A 5,991-nucleotide genomic window follows, 5' to 3' on the forward strand; every position below is an offset into this window, starting at 1 on the left:
TCTGACCTCACCCACTTGCCCTGAAGATTAGCATGCTCTAAGACTAAGCAAAAAAAAAAAACAACTTAAAAGGGACACTTCTCACTAGACACTATCCTGCATATGAACCATACAATTTGTGGATAGAGACTAGAGGGGAAAACTGGGAGAGAATGAGGGAAGGGTGATAGTGTCCAAAGGAAATGGACTCTTTTCTTGACTTATGTTGTAGAGAGCTGCCTGCAGCCGCACCTTAAAGATGGCGCCGGCTTCTGCCCTCAGCCTTCCTGATGGCGAGTGCTCTCTGTGGTAAACAACTCCTTATATGGCTAAGGCAAAGAATCTGGCTTGCTTCCTCGCACCTGGACCTGTTGATGGCTCCCACGTGGCGTATCAGGGTTGGCTACCCAACGGGTACTTAAGGCTGTGTGGGAATCTCCCCAGGGTCAGAAGATTGCTCAAAGGTCCTGAATAAACTGCTGAGAGAAGAGCTCGGTGTTGCGTCTTCCTTGCTGGTCGAGGTGGTCGTGACATTATGTAACTAAGCCCTCTGCATATCACCTTTACAATAACAATAAAGAAATTTTAATAGACACTTATTCTAGGAAAATGACTCTCCTTTGGACAAAAAAAGTATTTGTTAAGAAAAATAACATCACTTGTGTTACAGGTAAGCCCCTTTGTATTTCCACAATCAACTGCTCATTTTTAATTATACCTTGAATCCTTTGAGGTTTTGTTTCCATCTAATTTGTACATTTATATGTCGTTCTGTGGTTATATAAATTCATAGTCATATGTACACAAATAAGCACAGAATGTTTACAACTAACTTTATTTGTGTTTATTCACTTAAGGAACATAAAATTTCTGTCAACACACACACACACACACACACACACACACACACACACATGTCTGTCAGAAGGACAGACACTTGTCTTAAAAGAAGTGTGTGGCATCAATGAGCCATGTTTAGCAGGCCAATCTGGAGATCCCTGGTCCCAACTGATAAAAACAATGTGTCAGCAGAGATGGTGAAATGCACCAGGTGTCAGAACTAGGGGCTCACTGAACTGATGGTGAATTAGAGCCAAGTCTGTGATGTTCTCACAGCCGTTGCACCTGCGATCAGACACACCACCCCCACTCTAAGTTGCATCTGTCTTTGCTGTACTAATGTATTTCCTTGACCCCATCTTGATATCTTTTTTGTGACAACATCAAGAATTCAGTATCCAAGGGCCAGGCAGAGGCCTCCTTCTTTTGGAGACTTCTTTGTGGGTCATTGATCTGTTCACAGGATGACCAAACTACATTCTGTTCAGTTTCTGAATTCTACCTTAATTTGCCTTTATGGTTTCCATTGTTCGCTGCTTTCTATGGAGGATCCCACTGGGAACATGAAAGGCAGCTAGGTGCTCAAAGCAAGAAGCACTCCAAGGACTGTGAAGGTGGCTCAGTGGTAGAGCACTTGCCTTGCATGCATGAGGCCCTGGGTTCGATTCCTCAGCACCACATAAGCAAAAAGAAAAAAAGCTGGAAGTGGCACTGTGGCTCAAGTGGTAGAGCGCTAGCCTTGAGCTGAAGAGCTGAGGGACAGCGCCCAGGCCCAGAGTTCAGGCCCCACGACCGGAGCCCCCAACCCTCCCAAAAAAAGAACTCTCCAAATCTAGACAAGCAGAGGCTGGTCCACCCTTTGGTGAAAACACCCACAGTGGGTAGATTCCAGGTGTTCCTGCGCTGTGGTCTACCCACTCTCTCTGCTGCTGCCCCTACAGGATGGCCACCAGCCGTGTCCCATCTAAGAACGTCCTGTGGCTGCTGTGGGGAAAGGGTTAATGAGAAATGTCCTCCCAGGATCCTTTTATGTCTTTCAGAGAGCAAAGGAAGTCATTCAGGCTACAGTAGGCCATTTGGCACAATTGAAGAGGAACAGGTCTGAAAAACTCCTGTGCCACCAAAACCGACGACTAAAAATGGTCTTGACCAGGCTTACACTGCAGTCGCAAAACTTAGATCATTTCCAGTAAATACTTCTGTTAGGCAGAAACGAAACTTAAGCCAAACATAGAAACTGTAAATAGGGTAAACAACAATAAAAAGCAATGTTGCACTGCAACCAATGTAATCATTTCCTGTTTTGCTTCTGCATTGTTCCTCTAAAGACTGCCTCTGATGCACTGCAATTGACCCTTGGGGTCAATTTAGTTGCGGTTATGCAATTCACAGATTGTTCCTTACTCAAACTCCCTTTTTTTAAAAAAAGAATTGTGTCACATCCTACCTTTTTGAAAAAGAAATTCTTAAGTTGAAGTAGTTGTACAAAGGGGTTTCAATTCAACATGTCAATGTATAAGTACAATGCATATCGATCAATATCACCTTTTCTTTTCTTTTTTTCTTCTTTTCTGTCGGTTGTGGGGCTTAAACTCTGGGACTGGACTCTGTCCTTCAGCCCTTCAGGTCAAGGCTAGCACTCTACAACTTGAGCCACAGCACCACTGCCAGTTTTCTGGTATTTAAGTGGAGATGAGTCTCACAGACTTTCCTGCCTTGGCTGGCTTTGAACTGCGATCCTCAGATCTCAGCCTCCTGAGTAGCTATGATGACAGGTATGAGCCACTGATGCCCGGCTCAATATCACCTTTTCTATCATTCTCTCCACCACTCCATCCCCTCAAGCTACCTGGCTCCATTTTCCCATGTCTATGTTGAGTATTATCACTGTATTCACCCACCCTTCCCTCTCTGTCAGCCCTCCCTTCCCTTAACCTCCACTGTCTCCCAATGAAAGATTTTATTAAAAAAAAAAAAAAGACCCCCCCATGGGAACAAGGAATTAAGTGAAGTCTCATTGCCCAGGTGTTGGCCCCAGGATAAGGTCATGAAATAGTTTATGGTTTTAGTGGTTTATGGTTTTAGTGGTTTATGGTTTTAGTGGTTTATGGTTTTAGTGGTTTATGGTTTTAGTGGTTTATGGTTTTAGTGGTTTCGGTGAAAGAACAAACAATATGGGTGTGTTCGAGAACAACCTCATACCCTGGCTTCTTAAGTCTTCTTTGGTCCCTCCCAGTAGCAGCTGTCAGGGAACTTTTCTTTAATCGATGCAAATACCAAGTTCACAGAACACACAAAGCTCTCACTCATCTCTTCTCATTCTCTTGGCAGACTCCTATCACCCTGACCTTGGGAGGTCATGGTTGGTTCAAGCTGCATTTCCACAGCACGAGAGAGTCTCAAGTCCTTCCTTGAGCCTTTTCTAAGCTCACTTTCCCCAGGCTTTTCCATCCTCAATCCCAGGCCACTGCCCTCCCTGAGCCCCATTTCACACAGACCTGGACGTTGGTGCCCCACCGAGTTTCCCCATCAGGACATGCTTGGCATTTGGAAGACGTTAGTAACGGCTGGAGGTAGAGAAGGATGAGATGGGCTCTCCCTGTTCCGTTCTCCCGACTTGACTTTTCTGTCCTGAGCTCACTCTTTTCCCTCTGGCTTACTGGAAGGTGAGACTAGGTGAAACATCATTAATTGCCACTCATTATCTTCCTCTCAGGAATGGCAGAGCGATTGATCTGGCTGGGAATGCCAGAGAAGCCTGAGAGATATGGTATCATCTTTTAGTGCAATACGGGTACTTTGTCTAAGCAGCGCAATATTTTCCTCTCCACCATCTTGGCACCTTACCCTCGGTCCTGATTGTCCCGCACCTGGCTGGCTTTACTTTGGTAAAACACTTTTGTTAGGTTTAATCCCTCACCCTATCTATGGTTTGGGCCTGGATATGCTTTGTGCTAGCTACATTCACTGCTGCATGTTTTTCGGGGACATGAGTTTGCCTGCAGACACCGGCATTTTAATCGACTCCCAGTCTGACCTCTGAAAGTGTCCCTCCTCCGTATCTAGCTGATCCAATTCCTGTAAAACACTAGCAGTATTTCACTTTTCACACACACAGAACAGGAAGGCTGTGTTCTCTATCTGTCTGGGAATGTCGGGAGCCCTGGTGGCCACTGTACTATATTCTGCTAGTGTGTGGACTTCACAGGAGTAGCAGAGAGACCGGTTCTCCTCCTCTGAACAAGTGAGGACCTCCACTTCTGCTTCCTCCATCCCCGCTACACACTGACAAAGGCCAGACTCTTCCTTGTTGACCCATCATGTGTGGAGCTGGCTGACTTCCGCTCAGGCAAAGCATTGAGATATCCACCTTGGCCTCTGACTCCTGATGTTAATAGGGACCAGTTTGATCCTAAGGAGTTCCACACCTTTGGCTAAAAAAGATAATATTTTATCCTCTGGATTGAGTTCCCTGTGTGTTTTCCATTTCTCTTAGGCTCCTGCAGGGGAGAGCGTCTTTGTATCCTGATTGATGTGAAATGGGGAGCGCCCCAGCTGATGTGGCGGCATGGCCCTTCCTTGGTGCCTGATCAGGGCAGAGCGGAGACCAGTCACAACTGGCTGCTCCCCACCCAAAAAGGGGGACAGGGAAGTCTGTATCCTATTTGTGAAAAGTAAACACAATGGCAGGAAATAGAACACTGGTCAGGAGTTCCTTCCCAACAGGTGCCAACAGATAGGTAGGTCATTCTGCTCTTCCTGTTCTGTGTTCGTGAAAAGTACAAACCCTTCTTGGAAATGGCGTGATAAATCATCAGGCGCTCCTAAGCATTCCAAAACTGAAGAACCCTCTGCCATCTGAGAAGATATCTTATGCCTCTTACATCCCTCTTCTCATCTAGTGCCCCTGCGTAAGCACTTACACAACCATCACCAAAGAAAAGTTAGTACTATTAAAAAGTATTCTAAATTGTTATCATGCAAATTATTACGTTAAAACTTTTCTATGAGCAATTGTCCCCATCTCTCAATGCGAAATCTTTCAAGTTCATAAAAATCTAAATATTGTCTTTTCCTCAATTTTTAGACAAAGTGTTTCACCGGTGAAGTAATCATTTTCTTTATCAATTCTGTGATTAAAATGTGGACAAGTGAGGTAGGATGGCAGATTAGAAACTTATTCTGTGTGACTCTATGAATGAGGAGAGTCAGGGTCACAAAGAAGAGAAGAAGCATCAAGAAAGAGAAGACAAGACTGCTAAAAAACACGGAGAACCACAAAGGTATCCAATACAGAGAAATTTAAGGGAGAAACTTTAGGTAACTCTGGCTCCTGGGTAAGATCAGGGGAAAATCAAAGGAGCCCAGTTCAAAGCCAGACTGGGCAAGGAATTCTGGGAGACTCTTATCTCCAGTAAACTACTCAGAAAAAGCTGGAAGTGACTTTTTCGCTCAAGTAGTAGAGTGCTAACCTTGAGTACAAAGAAGCTCAGGGCAGAGCACAAGCCCTGAGTTCAAACCCCAAGACTTCAAAGTGATATTCCTATTCCCTGCTATAACAGTATATGCTGTATATTATATATTAGATCTGATCATATATTATGTATCTATGATATCAGCCTAGAATTAAATGAGAGATTAGAAGAACTAGAGGCAAGCTTAAAATGAAAGGGAGGAGAAAAAAAAAGTGGCCAGATAAAAAACTGTCGGGTAAAACATTACAGAGTAAGCCTTTGCTCTCACGACCAAAGTCGGCCTGTGGCAATGGATGGCAGCATCACATGCTAGACTTTTAAACAGGCTTTTACAAGTATTTAGCACTTGCTCCCTCTCTTGGCATTACTCATCATTATCCGATGACAGCCTGACTGCCCCAGCTGTCCCCTCAACAAATGGAGATGGAGTTCACCGCAGGAAATGTGCCTGTTTCTCCCCGCCCTCTCTTCCATAGTAACCTCCTTTACCGACTCTCCTCCTCATCTCTCTTTTTTTTAATTTTATTTTATTTGTGAACATACTGTACAGGGGGGTTACAATTACATGGGTAGGATAATGCGTACATTTCTTACCAAGCATTGCAGCTTCCTCCTTTGTTTACCCTTCATATCCCTTCCCAGCCTCCCCCCTCACCCCAATCCCAATCCTTCTCCTTCCCCCCCTTCCTTCCCCCCC

Source organism: Dipodomys ordii, unplaced genomic scaffold, assembly GCF_000151885.1.
Source record: "Dipodomys ordii isolate 6190 unplaced genomic scaffold, Dord_2.0 Scaffold302, whole genome shotgun sequence".
Classification (NCBI taxonomy): Eukaryota; Metazoa; Chordata; class Mammalia; order Rodentia; family Heteromyidae; genus Dipodomys; species Dipodomys ordii.